General features: G+C 41.1%; 1 long non-coding RNA gene across 7 annotated transcripts in view; it reads left to right on the top strand.

The window, feature by feature from the left end:
• The window catches only part of LOC108447991, a 46,888-nt gene that overhangs the window by 14,974 nt on the left and 24,392 nt on the right, over window positions 1-7,522 (top strand). The gene's annotated exons all lie outside the window — the stretch shown is intronic.

Genomic DNA, 7,522 nt, shown 5'->3' with positions numbered 1-7,522 from the left:
AAATAGTCATGCATGCCTCAGATGCAACAGTGAAAGGAATATAATACATTCCACATGTTCTAAGAAATCGAAAAACTTGAATTTCTGAAGGAAGAATGTGTTGCTGTTTTCCATTGTGAGACTCCTGAGGCCTGTGCACTCACTTGAATGGATCTCCCAGAAAAGAACATCCATTATACACAGGATTCACACCCAATTCACTGTCAAGCATCAAAACATTCACTGACTATTACAGATTTTGTAAAAAAGTCACTCTTTTCTTTCCCCAGATAAAATATCTCAATCAGGTTGAAGCAATTTTGTTCTCAATTTTGTTGAAAGAAGAGTTTGAAACTTAATGAATATTACCAAATGAAAAAATTTTAACCACATAATGCATTTTAGATAAAGGGTATATATAACACCAAATAAATGAACTCTTCTTGTAATTCATACTTCTAATAATGCATGATTTCATATACTTTAGCACATAAAAGATTAGATAGCTTGAAAATTAGAGCAGTCAAACTTTTAGAACAGTGTGAGATGAAGATAAGGAGTATTCAGTCACTGAAAACATCTTTCCTTCAACACCATCTAAATCATCCTTAAGGAATTTTAAAATTACAATTGAGCAATTCATAACTACTGGAGAAAAATAACTTCTATTGGCTGGAAAACATTTCAAGATCTTTCAACTTTAGGGTATAGAGATAAACTGCCATGTGAAGGCTTCCCTTACCACTCCCATGAATTGAAGTTTGACAAAGGTTGGTAATTCTGACATTTGAAGAGATGATTAAGCCCCCTAAATGATTGAAAGCTAAGCATAACCCTCAAGATTAAATGAAGATTAAATGATCATCTATTATGGATGTATGCAATATATATGATTTCAATAGTTAGCTGGCAGCAATCATTCATTCTCATTTTTCATTAAATTTTTAGAAAGTAGCATCTCCCAGAGTTAATACTGGCATGTGCAACTAAGGATAGTATTGAAATTCAAATAATTTGGTTGTAATCTATCTTATTGTTTTATTTTTTTCAAAAAAATTCTGTCACTGCTGTATTACCATATTGAAATCACTCAGACAAATAACTGATCAGACTCTGTTCAAATAATGAAAACTTTTGGAAGTGTTTTAATATGATGGGAGTCTTTAATGAGCAGCAGGAAAAATATGCTCTCTTCAGTAAAGTTTTTAAAACTGTTTTGTCAGTACGCAATACATGTCAATGCAGAAGACCTTTTCTGCTAAAACATAATTTTATCTAAGGTCAAGCCTTGGAAAGTGCTACTTACCAGGTTCTTTTAATCAGGTGATGTATAATGAACGACTTCAGCTAACAGTATTTTACGCTTTCGTTGGTACTGCAGAAACTGGTATTACTGCTTTTTGTAATTTCACATTTCTTAGCAACAAAAAGTTTAACTTCTGTTGTTGGAAGCTATGCTAGGATTATTTTATTATTTTCACAGTCTGCTCAATTTGCCTGCTCTTACATCTGACAATCCACCATAAGCAATTGAGAAATATTTTCTGCACAAGCTACATTAAGCCTCATAAAAATTATTGCTATCTTGCCTGATCCACTCAGAACCATTCTCCACTTAATCCAAAAACCTAAAGCTCTCTCTTTTCAGGCAGCATATCCTGCCTCATGGAAGGCATGTTACCACAATAGTCATGGTCAGAATCTGGGTACAGATGCAATGTGAGTTATTAAAGTTATATAGGCTCAATATTAGGTAATAATTCCTCTGGTTATTCCGCTTCAGTGCTGGGTCCCACCCCTGGACACTGTGCTTGACCTACAGAGCTACAGTAAAACCATGTGGTCACCATTTTTTGAGACAAAAATTTGCATATGAGATGACAGTAACAGCAGTTCTTCCAGTGTCACCACATCTAGTCTGGGCACATACTGAAAATGGATCTTTTTACATTCAGTGGTAGTTGAGTTTAGCAAAGGAATTTAGGATTCATTGGGTTTAAAGGTACAATATGAACTTAAAGCCTGAAATGAGACGAGGGTTTGGGAAATAAGAGAGACTTCTGCAGAGACATATGATGTTCAGCATCGGAGAAATCCTTTTGAGAGGGTGAATACTTAGCACTTTTCATAGTAGTTGTGAGATCTTTGTTTTGCTCTGAACAGATTCAGTAATTTTCAGGCTGTGGTGTCAGTTTAGTGTCTGAGCCACTGCCTTGAACCTGGAGCCATCCCTGTTATTTCTATTTGGAGCATAGTGCATCTCCAGGTAACACAAATACCCAACACTTGGGAGACTCATTTGACACATCCACCCTGCACTGGCTGTGGGCTACAGGGACCCTTCCAGTCCTGTGAAGGGCACAGGAGTCCTCCTGACCCAGGTGGAAGCAGGCAGCCAGCGTGGCAAGCCCAGCCTTGCATTCAGCCACCATATTCCCCTGCTGTCCCTGCCCAGTGCAGTTAAATAAATGGATGCTCTTTATTTCCTGGCCTTCATTGAATTGGAGACACATCCTGCAGTTGGCTGTTATTTGTATTTCCTTCAGCACCTGTAGTCTGTGGTATGCACTTGCCCACTGTGATGTGAGTGTATAAAAACTGGACATTATGGGAAACTTGAGCTCTTGGACAGGTGACATTTTTGATGCTGTGGAACAGTTGCAAACTCCCATAATACAAACTAAGTGGTTGTTTTCACTTAGGCAATGAAGTGAAAACATTTGTTATTTATTTCATAATCCAACTTGTATTTTATACTTCAAAGTCAGATAACCACAATGATTTTGCCAGAAAGAAACCTACTTTCTGAGCTGGCTGGCTCTACAGATGAATGCCACACAGCTGAATTCTCCATTCATAAACTGAAGGTTTTCTTCTGCAGCTGTAAGCGCCAGAAGTGTTGTTTGAGATCTGTGGGAGAGGCTACATGACCCCAAGCAGGATCCATAGCTCAGTAGCCAAGAAGCTGGCAAGTTCCTGGCCAAGCTGTCTTTGCATGGGAGTTGCCTGCACACCTCAGTCCCACCGCTCAACAAGCACTACATCTGCTTGGGTTTTATCACCCTGACACACATTCACAGACCTGGGCCAAACATTTCTTAGACACAGGGGGGATTGAGAGATGGGACTAGACAGACCTCAGTCCTTCAACCATTTGGGAGCATGTTCATGGGGTTGAACAGAAACGTTGCTCGCTACTTCTAGTCTGGCAGAAGTTGAACAGCATCACTGACCTTCTGCTCAAGTCCTCAGGTGAGCAGTCCCACTCTCTCCAGGCAAAATGTTTGAAGAAGGTGCTGGATGAATTTAAAGTTTTATTTACGCCCAAGAAGCTAATAAAAAGGAGCGGAGTTTAGTTTTCATTTCAGTTTTGAGTGGAATTTGAAAGACATAACATTTAAGCAGTAATAAACAAATGGCTGAAAGGGAGAATAAAATGCTGGTACAAACTTTGGAAGCCGGTAGTTTTCAGAAATTTGGCAACCATCTCCAATGTTTCCATCTAATATGGGTCAAATGTCCTCATCCTGATCCTTTTTTTTTTTTTTCCTTGTAGCAAGATGATTTGTTCATTAAATTACTATTTATTTCAATGTATTCCTGGGAAATAAAGCCTCTAGTCTGTAACAGTGACAGGTCACTGAAAGGTGGCTTTCATGTACTCAAGCACTTCACACCTTCTAGGTCAGGCACCCTTGATGTGTGTCCTTGTGCAAAAGCTCCTGTAGGATGTTTTACTTCACTCCTTAGACAGTGGCATTAAATTTGACAGCAAAATTGTTTCCACCCTCTTTATATCAGTAACTACATAAAGGTAAGTTAGAGCATATGGTTTTAATTTAGCCTTTAGTGGTTTTATTTGGCATGGGAAAAAAACTGTTGAGCACTAACCTTGAATTAGAAGCTGACCTCCGAATTAGTCAGCCTTTTTCTTGTAAATGCATTTTGTAGAGTATAAACATGAACCATCTATTTACATAACGTTAGTGACAGCCAAATGATTTCTTAGGAGCATTAATGCTGGAAATCCCAAACACTCCTTCCTTGCTGGAGAATGGTTTATAACTCCTGAGAATAATCTCTCCAGCAAGTAACTGAAAACAGAAAAGGCTGATCTTTTTCCAACCAAATTTAGGATTTCTCTGGTATTTCACTAAGAAACCCCAGATAATTATTATAAGCTGCTGTTAAATGAATGCAGGTCACCTCCCAGGGTGCATGTGGAAAGCTCTTGACAGTGCTGGTGGTGGTGCAGCCTGTTCCTGTACTACAGTGGCTTTACAGGAGATGCCAAGAAAAAGCAAAGAACAGCCCGAATCCAGCTTGGCCCTGGGAGCCCTGGTGCAGAGTACCAGTGATGGCCCTGAGGGATGTCAGAGGACAGCAACCCCATGGTATGCCTAAGTTTTTCCACCTGTCCTGTTCCTGATCTGCTGGGAAGCCAAGGGCAGCGAGGAGCAAGGAATTTCAGACCTCCTAAAGATGAGATCCTATTTCAACCCAAGGGAGCCTCCAGCAGGTCTGCAGCCCCCCTCTGCTTCCCCAGCTGGAGCAGCACAAGAAGGCAGCCTAGCAAACTGATGGGTCCTGCACCTGTGCTGCTGCCTCTGACATGTATGCAAGCACTGCTTCCTAACGGAGCTTGTAGCAATGTCTTAGAGATTTTAGGTTTTTTCTCACATCCAGGTAAAATGAAAACCATGAAATGCCACCAGGTTTTGAAGTTCCTGTGTTTCTTTGAGTGTGAGCTTTACTGGTTTTAAGAATAAAATTTTACAAAATGGACATATTAACAATGATGAAAAACAAATCTGAAAAAGATTGAAATAATTTGTGTGAAACATTCTTCACGCCATGGGGGCATTTAAAAGGTTTTCAGAAGCAGAAAAGTAACTTGGCTCATTTTAGTTTATTTTTGCCCACTTTAAAGAGACAGTATTTTGTGGGTGTCATAGTTTTTCTCTTTATTGTTTAATATACAGCAGAATGTCCTTTCTTTTTTTTTGAAACTGTATTTTCAGCAGGTGTTATTTTTATTTTTAGTATTACTAATGCAATAAGAGTACATACAGTAGCATAGCACTTCTAGATTGCTCCACATTTGTTGGCATGCCCTGCCATAATATGCCATAATAAGTCTCTAAATTAAGATGGTCTTTTTCATGCTTTCAGCAACAGCAGCAAGGTACTCTGCTCTTTGCTGTGTGTTGTTATTATTAGCTCTCTCATGATCGAATTCCAGCCTCGGGCACTGGTTGTGTGATGGGGCCGAGCTCTGATGGCAGGTTTCAGCACATGTTTTGTCTGACTATGTTTGCCCTACCTAATTCATGATAAGGGAACACAAAGACTGGGCTGAACAGAAGGGAAGTGCACAGCCATTTTAGGTATCCTCAAATTACTGCTTATGACTTGTCTCCGAACTCGAGTAAAGTGGACTCTGTTTAACATAACACGTGGGAAGGGTTTCACTCCAGGCAGAGGTTTATCAGTCCCAGCAACCTCTCTAGTAAGTGGGAATAAGAAAGGAAGCATCTGAAAGCTTCTCAGATAACCAGCAGCAGACCACTTTACCCTGCCCAGCACTGTTTTTTGCTCACTGGCATCCTCCATGGGGGTGCCACTGGGCCAGTTGGGCTTGGCATTTGGGAGCCAGGCTGCAAGGGGCACAGACAGTGTTTCTTTGTCTGTCAGTGTTGTGAAACAGTTCAGAGTGACCCTGCTGTCCTCTTGTGCAGCGTAGAGCCTTTCCCAAAGGTTTGGCAGAAATACTGTCACTCACTGCCAATGAAATAAGGCAAATACCTTCCTCTCCCTCTACATCCTGCAGGTGTAGCTTGTCCTTTCTCAGGCCTCCTTCCTTTGGTGGCCTGCAGTGTGCAGCAGAGTGAGTGAATAGACCAGCTCCCTCCAGGACTGAGGGGTGACATGCATTCATTATGCTCATTTAATAGAGTCATAGAACCACAGAATGGTTTGGGTTGGAAGGGACCTTAAAGATCATTTAGTTCCAGCTCCTCTGCTGTGGGCAGGGGCATCTTCCACTAGACCAAATTGCTCCCAGTCCCCTCCAATCTGTCCTTGAACACTTTGAGGAATGGGGCATCCACAGCTTCTCTGGGCAACATGTTCCAATGTCTCACTACCCTCACAATAAGAATTTCTTCCTAATATCTAGCCTAAATTTATTCTTTTCAGTTAAAAGTCATTCCCCCTTATCTTGTCACTACACGCTCTTGTAAAAAGTCTCTCTCCATCTTTCCTGTAGGCTCCTTTCAGGTACTGCAAGGTCACAATTAGGTCATCCCAAAGCCTTCTCTTTTCCAGGCTGAACAATCCCAATTCTTTTAGCCTTTCCTCATAGGAGAGGTGCTCCATCCCTCTAATCACCTTGGTGGTCCTCCTCTGGACTCTCTCTAACAGGTTGATATCCTTCCAGTTGATATTCATTTTGCTCATTTTACTTGTTGTGTTCAGACATGAACGCAGTGTCCCTTCAAAAGTGGAAGAAGCAGTTCCTCCATCTCATTTTACAGTGACTTTAGGGAATATAGCACTGTGTGGCTGAGGCATGTGTCCTGCTAAGGCAGGCGGATATTTCTCATCTTCAATAAAGCCTGTAGGAGTTCCCTGTCTGCCTTCTGAACGGCCTGGTTCTGAGATTGGACACACCTGGGAAATGAAGTATTGCTGCCTTTTTCTCTTTAGCAGGTCAATCTTGAGCTACACCGGGAGTTTCGCTGGCTGCAGGCTCCTCTTCTGCTGAAAGAGCACCTTGTCCAAACAAAAAGGACTGAATGAAAATTTTAGTGTGATTAAAACATGGTTCTCATGGGAAAAGCCTTTGTCTGGCCAATCAAGGACATTTCTGTTCCAGAATAAATTAGAGATCATGGAAAAAAAGAACTTTTCTAGGTAGTTACTGATATAAATAAACAGCAGGAAAAATTCTTGTCCTTTGCCTGGCTTGCTTTGTGTCCAAAATTGAAGTGTTCTGCTTGCTCTGCTTTCCAGTAAAATCTCTTGAACTAGCTATTTTCCTATGTAGGAGGGAAAAAAGAAGTGTTGGCAAGAATGTCTCAGTCTTTCTCATCAGCACCATCATTAATTGAGCATTTTTGGTAGTGGATCAGTTCTTCTAAGCTAAGAAAATGAGGTATCTTTATTGTGGCCCACATGGCAAGCAGGAGCATGGCACAGTGGGGCTCAGGTGAGCTGGAATATCTGCTGCCATGTTTCTCTCTGTGGCTTTGGAGGGCAGTAGTTCCTCCCAAGGATCCCAGAGCCAGGCCATGGCTGCCACTAGGCTGTCCTTTGCTTTTCTGTTGCTCCTTCAGGTTACAAAGCTTTGAATTTTCTTCCAGCTCTGTGGTGGGCAACGTGGATGGCAACTTATTTATGCTCCTGTTGTCTCTAGAAACCTCCAATTGGGTTCCTCCTGGCATAGTTTAACACGCCTACTGCCTGCCAAATATTTTTTTTAATCCTAAAAGCCTTTCTGTTGCTAGGTTGAAATTTTTTCTGCCTTTCAGATATAAAGTGA

The sequence above is a fragment of the Corvus brachyrhynchos genome, unplaced genomic scaffold, assembly GCF_000691975.1.
Source record: "Corvus brachyrhynchos isolate BGI_N302 unplaced genomic scaffold, ASM69197v1 scaffold14, whole genome shotgun sequence".
Classification (NCBI taxonomy): domain Eukaryota; kingdom Metazoa; phylum Chordata; class Aves; order Passeriformes; family Corvidae; genus Corvus; species Corvus brachyrhynchos.
This window is presented reverse-complemented; position numbering and strand designations above follow the sequence as displayed.